Below are 13,060 nucleotides of genomic sequence, written 5' to 3'. Positions count from 1 at the left end.
TGTGTCCTCCAAAATGTAGTATGTTTTTAAAACTCTATCCTTAATACCTTTCATATTTTTGTCCCAGGAAACATTTACCAGTTTCCACAATAAATAACAATACAAATTCAACATCTATTTATAAGAACTCTTAACAAAGTGTGTATAGAAGGACAATACCTCAAGATGTTAAAAGCCATGTATGACAGGCCCACAGCTAGCATGCTCAAAGTGAAAAGCTGAAAGCTTTTCCTCTAAGATCAGGAGCAAGACAAATATGTCCATTCTCACCACTCTTATTCAACATAATGTTAGAAGTCCTAACCACAGCAATGAGGCAACAAAAATAACAGGCATCTAAATTAAAAAGGAATAGTAAAAATTATTATTTACAGATGACATGGTCTTAAAGAGAACCCTAAAGAATCCACCGAAAAATAAGAACTAATTAATAAATTCAGTAATGTTGTTGGATACAAAATCAATACACAAAAATGTGTCGCATTTCTATATATGAATAACAAATTATTAGAAAGGAAAAAAATTTTAAAAATCTCATTTACATTGCATCAAAAATTATAAAATACCTAAGAATAAATTTCACCAAGAAGCTGAAAGATCTGTACACTAAGACATTGATAAAGGAAATTGAATGAGACACAAATAAATGGAAAGATATTACATGTTCATGAATTGGAAGAATATTATTAAAGTGTCCATATTACCTGAGGCAATCTACAGATTCAATGCAATCCCTATCAAAATTTCAGTGGCATTATTCACAGAATGAAAACAATCCTAAAATTTTTATGGACACTTAAATATCTTTTAAATTTAAAAAGGAAAGGGAATAAAGAGAAAAGAACCATAGGGTTTTAGAAAGACAGTTGTTGGAGTCAAATCTGAGTTCCTCTTACCTAAGTCTTTCTCTACACTGCTAATTCTTATGTACATTTATCTGATCTTCTTTCTGGCTTTTTTCTCTTAAGGCTAATTAGTACACTTTAAAAAAAAATAAGTGTGAGGGGTTGATTTAATGTGTTACTTCTTCCTCAGCCAAAGTGTAAGGAACAGAAATATTCTATTTAATCATTATAACAAATACAGGAGCTAGATTTTTATCATTTTCATTGAGGAAACAATGTTATTTTACTCATTCCTAGGTAGACTCAACTGTATAGAAAAAAATTATGCTACACACCATTGCTTGTCTCCCACAATACTGTATTTTAAGGCCAGACCAATGTGTAGGTTATATAATCAATGTTGAGAACTTGAGTTTCTTAAAATTTTCCTATACATACTATAACTCAAAGATGGGACAGCGAGAGTTCATTATTTCAGCATCTTTAGTTTTCCCTTATTTTCTTAGGTGCCAATTTGCAAAATTAATCCAGTGGAACATCCATTTTAGTGTTTAAGTACAAATTTATAAGCAATTCAGATAAAGTCAAAATCATATATTTAAAAAATTGGAAAGAAAATTTATAATGTTCACATTTTATCACTTTAGGTATTAACAGTAATTGAATGTATTGGAAAATCTTTGATATGAATGTATACAAGTGTTAACTAGATTCATTACTGTTTTGAAGTATCTTTTTAAAAGATACTTTTTAAACTAATATCCATTCAATATTTTCCATATCAATAAATACATATCTACATAATTACTGTACTGAATAGTATTCCATTGTATATATTACATAATTATTTATTAGTCACTTACTTTGTGGCCTCTATATTGTTGATGAATTTCCAAGATTTAAAAAAATGTTACATTGAAGATGTTCTATTGTGAGATAAGAAATTTTACTATTTTGTATTTCATTTAAAATTTTATCTGTCTCCTGAAACTTTATCCAATATCAGATAGTAAGTCTTGATATGAACCACTTGAAGTCTATTTTCAGTTTCTAGGGGTTATAAACATCATTATTGAAAAATTGCCCTGAACTATGAGAAAACAAATGTAAGTGCAAAATGATTGGCTGATAAGTTACCTGAAGTTACTCAAGGTATTCTAAAGACTTAAATGGATTTAGAGCCAAATTCATGGATTTAGAGTTTGGAATACTGGGGTACAAAACAAGATGGGTTTTCAGTTTTAATTCTGTTTATACTGTATTAAGGATGAGAAATGTTTGATATAGTTATTTCTTGCTATTAGTTCAATATTCTGCCTCCTTTTGGTACTTTTTGACATTTTTGTCATTTTTGATTTCAGAAGAAAGCCAAGAGTTAAGAGAATAGGTTATGTAAAGGAAGTTTTTTCTGAAAGCAGAGTCAACTGCTGGGGTCAAAGAGGAGGATAAACTTAACTTCTAAGTGTTCTCATGGCAATGTGTTTATTATTCCATAAGCAGATTCATATTTCTGTTATTCCATATGCAGATTGAGATAGTTTTTTCTGAATTATTTGTAGGTTCTTCATGTGACTGGGATTTTAAATGATATTTCTTTTTTGTAGTTACTTAACACATAAATATGTAAGCATTTCTAAAAGCACCCATCAACTATACTCAGGGCCTAGTAATAGAGAGTAAATAGATGATTTAATAAAAGAGATATTTCTCAGAAGCATGATTCCATGGCATGCCATGAAAATTTAAATACATTCAAGTTCTTATTAAATGAATCGATAGTGTTGTGGTTTAAATTATGTCCCTTAATATGGAGGTTCCTCAAAAAACTAAGAATTGATCTACCATATGATCCAGCAATCCCTCTACTGGGTATTTACCTCAAAGACTTGAAAACTCATATCTGAAAAGATATTTGCACACTGATGTTCATAGTAGCATTATTCACAGTGGCCAGGACATGGAAGCAACCGAAGTGTCCTTTAATAGATGATTAGCTAAAGAAGCTGTGGCATATATATACAATGGAATATTACTCAGCCATAAGAAGAGATGAAATACTGCCATTTGCAGCAACATGGATGGACCTTGAAATAATCATACTAAGAGAAATAAGCCAGACAGAAGTTGAAAATCACATGATATCACATATGTGGGATATAAACCTAAAAGCAACAAATGAATAGGACAAACAAACAGAAACTCATGGACATGGACAGCAGACTAGTGGTTACCAGAGGGTAAGGGGGAGGTGGGGTAGACCGGGGAAAAAATTATGTCCCTCAGAAAGATATGTTGAAATTCTATCCTCCAGTACTTCAGAATATGACCTAATTTGGGATAGGGTCATTGAAAATGTAATTAGATAAAATGAGGTAAAAAAAAAAAAAAAAAAAGAGGGTGGATCCCTAATCCAATATGACTTGTATCTTTATAAGCAGACAGCCAAGTGAAGACAGACTCATAGGGAGAAAACCATGTGACAACAAAAGTAGAGATTGCAATTACACATTTGTAAGCCAAGGGAGACCAAAGAATGACAGCAAACCACGAGAAGCTTAGACAAGGAAGGATTCCCCTACATCGAGTGTCCCCAACCCTGGCCTGCAGACCAGTAATAGTCCATGTCCTATTAGGAACTGGGCTGCACAGCAGGAAGTGAGCACCAGGCAAGCGAGTGAGCTTTACAGTTTTTGTAGCCACTTCCCAGGGCTAGCATCACCTCCTCAGCTCCACCTCAAATCATCAGGCATTATTTTCTCACAGGAGCACTGATCCCTGGTGCCAAAAAGTTTGGGACTGCTGCTCTACATATTTCAGTGGGAGCTTTGCCCAGTTGACACCTTGGCTATCCAGCCTCCAAAACTCAGACAATAAATTTCTATTGTTTTAAGCCACTCAGTTATTTGGTACTATGTTATAGCAGCCCCAGGAAACTATTAAAAGTGGTAAGGCAAAATGGTATTAGAAAGTCACTCCAAAGTCTCTCTAGGTAGGTACAGTTAAATAACACAGACCTTGTATAAGCATGACCCCTTGTAATATAAGGACAATGGTAGCCAAGGAATGAAGATGATATTCTGCATCTCTTCTTAATAATGTGTGATAACAAATTTTCTTAATGTTTGAAACTTAGAAAGTATGATATTGACTAAAACATTGAATCTCAAATTTCTGAAGGTCATCTAACCAAATAAAGAATATTTATAGGTAACGTGCTTACATGAAGGCATTTTCTTTGACAACAGATATCCTTAAGAAAGCATGCAAATAAATCTGTCTCATTATTGCAAAATAACTCAGTTTGATAACTGAATAGAGAATGTTCAAAGTTTTAGATTTTTAAGGAAGTTAAAAGACATAGGGATATCGAAAAGATATTTCATGATAAGATATAGAGAAGAAATCATGAAAACATTAGCATTGAAAGAGAGATCAAGCTTTAAGGCTATTAAAATAATGAGAACAAAGCCTGCTAGATGTAAGAGACATACCTTTCTTAAGGATAATTTTTAAAATAAATGCAGGTAGAAGTTAATCTTTTAGCAGCTTTCATGGTGGTGGAAATAACTTCAAGTTAAGCAAATCACTCTATGAGAGTAAGCATGGCAATGACCTTCAGCTTTTCCAGGCTTAGGTAAAAAACAATAACACTGAGCTTGAAGTTCTCAAATTGTGGGTCAAGGCACCGAGGGAAATCTTAGCAAAATCATCAGGGTGCTGTAAGGTATTTTACATTTTCAAAGGAAGTAAAACAACTTCCACTGGATGCTTCATGAATTACTAGCTTGAGATAATTCATTGTTTCAGTATTAGATTACCTTTTTTTAGTATTGGATTACTTTTGATGAAATATTTGCAAAGTTGAACTTTAAGTTGTTTGCTTGATTAAAAACCAAACATGAAAATCAGTGTAAGACAGGAAAGGAGGGTCATAATGTCCAATATAAATCCACGGTTTGAAAAGCATGCAGTGACCAACCTGTGTTCAGTGGTTAAGACATAGGTACTTACTTATTAAGTTATTTGGGTCTAACTACTTTTAAAGAACTGTTAGTGTTTCTTTTGGTGTAAGAGTACCATAAAAAAATACTGACATGCTAGTACACACTAAACTAAGAAAATGTGGAAATTTTCATAGTAAATATGAAAAGTTTTTATACAGGAGTGATGGGTTATTATCCTCCAGCTATTCTGGAACCTTATTAGCCTGATTGCCTAAAAAAAAAGGTGAACAATTCAGTCAGGGAGAACATTTAGGAAATAGAACCTCTTTCCCTGAAATTCATATTTTATTAAGTGAAAAAAACCTGGCTTTATGAAATATTTTTAATCTTAGACCTTTAAGTCTTAAGTTGTAAACAATCACATTTTTTCCTAGTAGATTAGCTGTGATTTTTAGTCTTTAGAAATATTGCAGATTAAAACAACATATAATTCAGTGTTGGCAAGTGCAGTGTCCTACATTAGAGGGGAAAAATCTCAGCATTTTGGGTAGAATATATGGCAACATACACACAAAAATATATATAATTTGGACCAATCACCCCTTGCCTTGAATTATTCTAAGGAAATGATCAGATGAATACACATGTTTAGGTATATTCATTTTAACATTCTTTATAGAGTAAAAATTAGGAGTAAAGCCATTATCCACTTATAGGGAATCCCTTGAGAATGTGTGTGTGTGTGTGTGTGTGTACATTTGAATAAATATATACACACATTTGAATATATACACTTGAATATATATGCACTTAAATATTTATATACACTTGAACAAATATATCTGTACATTTGAATATACATACATGAATATATATACTTGAAATATACATATACTTGAACATATATACATACACACACATACATATGAAAATATAAACTATTTCCATAGAGACAATTTATATTTTTAGAAAAACAAAAATGACTGTGGCTGAAATTTCAAAGAGGAGAAGACAGATTTGTTGAAAGGTTACTAACATTAGAAAGCTGCTACTATGCCATATGATTAGAGAAACAAAATGGAACATGGTATTACCTAGAAGCCAAAATGCTGTGGTATCAGCAGCTGGTAATACTACTGATAGAAACTCATCACCACCTCTTTGCAGGATAGCAGACACCTCGCTCTCAGACAAATCCTCACCACTTGCCATTACGGCAGCAGCATACAGTAACTTGCTGCTGCTATAAACAGAAACCCATGGAGTGTGTTGCTGAGGATGCCAGAGCACAGCTGTTACTGCTGCTGCGGGAACCACAGTGCCCGAGTAGGACCCTTGGAGTCCACACTTGCTGGCCATTTACAGTGCTATTTCCAGAGACAAAAAAGTAATGCTCATTCTTTTCTCCCCTCTGTACAGTATTCTGCCAGTGGCTCTCATAGAAAGACTCTTAACTTGAAGCCAGATAACATAGTTGGTTAGCCTCCATCTCTCCTATGTCACAGAAGAGAGTACAGACTGACAGTGATGAAACTGAGAGCTAGACAACGAGCACAACACATAATGAAACAGCACTCAATTTCATAAGTATTCAGTATCATAAGGAAGTGAATTATATCTATGTGTATTCACATGAACATATTTTCATAATATGTTCCTTTTAGAAATTTTCATTTTTAAAAATAATATGTATATAACATATAATTTTAGTTGTATCATCTATATTTCTCAAAAAAAGATTAAATCTGGGAAAGTGAAGATATATGCAGATGCTTGTTCTAATCATTTACTTTTACATGGTTTGGAACTAATAAGTATAAATTTTATTTACGTATTTATATAAACATATGTCTCCAAGTGCCAAAAGGTCTGATTAATTCTTTCTGGCAGCATTATATCTACTGTTTGAGTTGCTTTCATCATATAGCATACATTGACAGGAAATGTAATTTACCTTTTACAACCATTTAGTGGTATCAGAAATATTTATGATTCTGATTATGGTATGATTCAAATTTGTATTGTGTGTATTTGCACAAATGCCAAGTAAAACATTTTTTGTATGAGTGTTTACAGTCTTCTTCTACATCCCTGCCTGCCAGAGAATCTAAAAATTGCCTACTCGACTTTACCCCACACTCTGGACTAAATATGTCTGTTTCCAAGTAATTTTGATACTGTTTAACACAGAATTTGGATTAAATAAAAGATGTATGAGGCAAACGGTGGGATATGTAATAAGAAATGTAAGAAAAATTGAGATTAAAGGGATAGAAAAAGACAGGCTTAAACAGAAATACTAAACCTACCCTTAGTTTGAAAACACTAAAAAAAAAAAAAAAATCTAGGCAGATTAGAGCGTGAACCACAAGGAAGCAAAATAAAAGTATACATGATTTAAATATTATTTACAGAGGTGCTATTCAAAACACAGCTTCTGCAGGGGCAAAAGCAAATAAATAAAACAATAAAAACAAAGGGACTAGCTAGCCACCAGCAACTGGATATTAAGAGGAAAAGAAGAAAAATTAAAAATCTTATAGGATGAAAGTCAATAGTAGAATTGGAAGACTCACCCCAGAATCAAAACAATTAAATGAGAAACTACCAGAGTATATGGACTCTGTAAATCTAAGAGAAGAGTATCGTTGAGGTAGAAATATTGTAAAAATACCTCAATACTGTAAAAATGAACAAAAGAAATGTCAAGTTCACAGAGAGCTATCATACAAACTGAGGAAATAAAATTGTACACATATCAAGTGAGGAAACCCATCTCCAAAGGATAACCTTGAGAAAATGGATAATATAATTCAATATTCCATCAGAATTATATATACTCAAACAAGTATCTGTGGATCTAAAAACTCACCTCGATGCAGAAATTAAAAACTATAAAGTGTAAATAATGTTCATTAAACTAAGAAAAGAATGGAAGAAAAAAAAAATCAGACATGAATTACGAGGTGCCCAAGGGAGAATATATGCAAATGAAATTTAATAAGGACCAATAGAGGAAGATAGGAAAACAATCAAAAGAATGAAAATGATATAAAGAAGTGAAATGGGTCATAAAACATATAGTAGAAATGCTAACCAGGACAATAAAGAGTAATATTAATATTAGTAGAGCCACTATTTAAAATTATAATTAATATAAGTAGAGCCACTATTTAAAATTATAATCCCAGAAAACATTCAGTAAATTAAACAATGTGGGAATCTCTACATTGAAAGACTGCCAGTTACCCAAGGATATCAACTCATAATCATCTCTGAAACATAACCTAGGAAAACTATTTTAAAGTTGAAGATAAAATCTTTAAGGCCTCCAGGCAAAGATCAAGTAAGTGGAATGGTAAAATAGACTGGCAACAGACTTTTTTTTTGAAATCTACATGCAAAACAAGATAGCAGCAGAGCCTCATTTTTATAAAGCTCCATGAAAAAAGTGTGAACTAAAATAAGGATTTTATATGCATGTAAGATATCCTTCAAATATCAAGATAATAGGAAAAACTCAAGATTTAGAGATCTTATACTTATCAGCTCTTCTTGAGGAACATTTCATATTTTATTCTAGCAGGAATCTCAGCAGACATAGTCTTTCAAGAGAATGATTAAGATGGCAGGTGTAGTTCTTTTCTAATAAATAAACCATGTAAGGTAACATATTCACAAATCCCAGGATTAGGACATAGACATCTTTGAGAGGGCACTGTTCAGCCTACCACAACTGGTTTCAGATTAGTTTACAAGTTCCCACCTTTAAATTTGCAAGTTCCCTGGGTAGCTGGATATAGGAAAAGTAACCCAAAATAATGTGTGGTTATCTGATTTGAATTTCTACTTAAGTTTTCAAAAATCTTACATAATTTCCCATTATTTCTTAATTTGAAATTTATTAAATGCTATTAAATGTTAATTGGATTATAATATGCTATGGAAAATCAAACAAAAGCAACAAAACACACCCTGGACTGAGAGTCAGAATACTTAGATTACGATCTCATTTCTACCAATAGTAATCCTAGTGACCTTGAACCTTTGCCTCAAAATTTCTTGGCTCTAGTCCTCTTGAATTATATACTAAAATTAGATTAGTGGTTTCCATACTTTGCCTTAAGACTCAGAGGAAACATTCAGGGAATTAAGCAGGACGGGCCTGCATCTGGACATTTTATATACTGGGTTTCCGGGAGACTTTATTTGATGGATAAAAATATTAAAATCTAGTGGACCGAAACAATTTTAAGACACGCTACATTTCCTGTAGTCTAAAATTAATAAAAAATGGAAATTCCTCTGAACATAGACATAACAGAGGATTATAAAAATATTTCCCTTGAATAGATTAACTGAATGAAGAAATTAAAAGAAAAAAAAACTAATCCTAGATATGCCTCTTTTTCAGTTGGACAAACTTGATGCTCACCTATAAAAAAATGTTAACAACTTCCTCTTATGTTTATTCAAAATTTAAGAGAGTACATATAATAAAGAACTTAGTGCTGAGCATAGCACAGTAAATACCCTCTAAGTTTGGCATTATTAAACCTATGTAATTCCGTCAAGTCTGTCTATAACAACAACCAAGTGAGCAGTACCCGAGGTAGAGGCTTGCTGCTTAGAATGGGGCTCTGGGCCTAGTTGTGAGGACTGTAGGAAGCAAACTGCCATCTAGCAACTTCTCTACTCATGTCTTTGTGCTACTTTAGATCATTTTCAAAACTAATTTGTAATGAGTTGGCTAATTTACTATCTCCCCAAGGGCACATCTCTGGTCTAAGGGCCATTCGGAGGAATAAGGGATAGGATTCTGTTAGAAACATGATGGAGGTTCTTATTTTGTTCCAGCAGGAAATGTCAGCAGATATAGCCCTTCGAGAGTGTAAATAGCATGTTGACACCTATCGTTCTTTGATGGATTAACCAGCAATTTTGGCTCAGGTCACCTTGAGATCTACTGATTTTTCTTACATGTTTCTAAGAAAAACTAGTGTACCTTATGCAGCTGGGCCTTCAGCCTTTGCCTGATAAGAGACAGTGGAAATCTCACTTGCTTTCCCATGACATTTGAAATTTTCAAGCCTGAGACCTACCTTCCGAGATCCAATTGTGGGCTCACTTGAGTACTGTGTGGCTCTAGAGAGGGAGATGAGAAAACGAGAAATCCAGAAACATACATTAAGGATTCCGTCTACTCTGTATTTTGTTTGTATTTAGTATAAATATATTTTAGTTTTATAGAGAGTTATAAGCATAACAATTCTACCCATAGTTTTATAGTTAAACTTACATGAAAAGTATATTTTAAAAAAGTGAATTGGGCCTACTTTGGGGATCCATGAATATTTTGTTGCTAAGCTGGATCAGTCTACACTCAAGTTGGAAAGATAAGAGTATAGCAAAACATTTTCCTGATATTTTCCCAGCATAGGAATGTATTTAAGGAAAATGGCATTTCCATTCCAACACCTGGGGTTCTGTACATAAGTAATTAGATTGGAAAAAAGAAGAAGCTATAAGGATCTGCTGTGATCTGGAGAAACTCTCATAAGATTTTACATATCTCATCTATTACAGTCCTGCTTCAGATGGCCCTCAAAAGTTACCCATTTATTCAGTAAGCTTTTGTTGAGTGCTACACGTGTGCTAAGTGGTGTTACTTGCGCTAAGCACTTGTTACTGGGAGTCTCAAACAAATACACCACCTTCCATTGAGAGGTTTACAGTCTAGGAGGCATAAGCAGGAATGTGACTAAATCATACAGTAATGTTAGAAATTCTTCTATAAATGTAGGTAGGCAGAACGACGAGAATGCAGAGAGCAATTACACTTGAATTTTTAAAATTATATCTGAAATTTGAAGAAATGTGATGAGGAATGTCTATGAAATAGGGACCGGTTAAACTTCCTTAGACGATAAGAGCATCTTCAAGGTTTCTGGGGATCTAGGCTGTGGAAAAATGAAGAGCATTCCAGAAGTAAGAAGTTAAGCAGGTCAGGATCACTTCTCCACAGTGATTAATGTCCAGATGTAAGCATGTTTAGAGAATCATGGTTTCCTATATCTAGCACATAGTGAAAGGCTACTAGTCAACAGGTCAGAATTGGCCAGATCAGGAAGTAGCAAAGACCCAGACATCTATAATCTCTATCAGCTGGTCAGAAATTACCCAAAGGCATGCAAGACATCATGAACCTTGGATTGTGTGTTTCTCTAAAGAAACTTGGATACCATATGTATTTAGAATATTGAACTGTCCTAGAACTTTATTACCTTTACTAACGGGAGAGAGAGAATACCCACGCCGGCATTCATCATTCATTGTGACAGGGAAGATGGCTTACTTAATATAGAATAGAAACTGGAAAACTCTAGTGGCTGAACACTTTAGGTATGGTGAGGTGTTAGGCTCATTTTACAACTTTGTTTTTTTTAAAAAAAGAAAATTAATAGGATAAAAATATTAGCTATTTTTTCATAAAATGTAACTTATTCTGTGTTGCATATCAAGAAAATATTGCAGAATCTTTGAAATCACTATTCTGTTATACTTACAGGCAAATAAGAAGTGCTTCATGTGCCTCATGAGTATAACAGTCTATGAAACAATGATGAAAATCTCAAATAATTGAACTTCATGTTTTTTCAAATATTGCTTTTTTTTTTTTAAATATTGCTCTTAAGAGGAAAACCTTCCTAGAGTAAGATATTGGTAATGAACTAAATCTGAGAAACGTAACAGATGATTACATTATTTTATCAACTTATGTCGATCCTAATATCTGTACAATTAAGACAGATTTATAAAATTGCCTTTATGTTCATAAAAATGATACTGTAGAAATTTGTCAGTTCACTCAACATAGTTAGATATTCTCTTCATGATGCTTAACTTCATTCCCCAAATAAACAAAAAAACTTGCAAAAACTGCTGAAATTATACTCCTTTAATAATCATATTCTTTGGCATGCCTGATAGTTTCAGAACTGAGCAACTGAAATAATTATTCATCTTACATATAGAATAATAGAAATTTGAATGCGTCCCTAGAGCAGAATTCTATTATTTAACCATCTTTTTTTTTCAAAAGACTGCTTTTTTCAGTGTTTGTCTTTAAAGCGGAACTAAAATAAAATGAAATAATTTTCAGTTTACTATTTTCTTTTTGAAATACTAGTTTGTAGCAATGAATATACTGAATACAGAACACTCAGTGTACCAGAATGCTCATGCTATTTAAATGCATTAAAAGCAATTCTATTTATTGCATTTTGTAAGAAAATATTAATTACCATTTATATAAAGTTTTATGGTTGTTTTATGACATTTTTATTAAGTATTTCTTAAGCAAGTTTTAAAATTAGGTTTATATCACTAGCTCCATTTTATTGAGTTGTTCACAATCTGTTTCTTCGTGTCTCCAATAACTTCAAGAAAGTGTTTTGGCAATAACTTCTATGAATGAATGAGTGAGCCAAAATGGTTGAACAAAACGAATATATGTCTCTGGTCTAATCTGCACATCTGACTTCTGGGTGATTGCTGAGACAGTAATGTGTCCTACCAGTATAGTATATTGGGTAAAACTCTGAAATAAAATCTCAGAAGTAATGAATTTGACTTCAAATATAATTCCCCTAATGTTTTTATCGGCTTCACACGTCTGTTGACAAAATTATGAAAACAATCCAACAAATGGATATAATCCAACAAATGGATATAATCCAACAAATGGATATAATCCACTGTTCTATTTTCTCTGATCAATTAAAGTTCTATTGTCTTTTTCTTCTATGAGAGATGAGTTTGCTGGTTTAGGTTGGTCAATATTCACCCACCTAACCCCATTCCTACCATCACTCAACCCTGCTCTCCACTTCTAAAAGTCTAACTGCTCATTTCCCCATTCCTTTAACTTTTTGTAAACTTTATGAACCTAACCAATTGGGTATAACCTTGTGTGTTTATTTCAAGAAAACATGATCCAAAGTATTACTCTGATTTTGAAATAGATTAATACATTCATTGTAATATACTTTTTAAAAAGTTAAAGTTGTTATGCTGAGAATAATTTTATAAAAGATAGTAAGGGACTCCCTTCTTGTTAGGATATAGGTTATTTAATAAGTTACTATGCAAAACAATAATGAAATATGCAACTCTCCTAGACAGAAGGGTATTTTAACAAAGTACCTCATATTTCTGATCAAAATGAAAAGTCATTACCAGATACTGCTTCTGCTAATATGACCACTCTTT

The sequence above is a fragment of the Pteropus vampyrus genome, unplaced genomic scaffold, assembly GCF_000151845.1.
Source record: "Pteropus vampyrus isolate Shadow unplaced genomic scaffold, Pvam_2.0 Scaffold11, whole genome shotgun sequence".
Classification (NCBI taxonomy): Eukaryota; Metazoa; Chordata; class Mammalia; order Chiroptera; family Pteropodidae; genus Pteropus; species Pteropus vampyrus.
The sequence above is the reverse complement of the archived record's forward strand: the minus strand, read 5'-3'. Positions refer to the sequence as shown.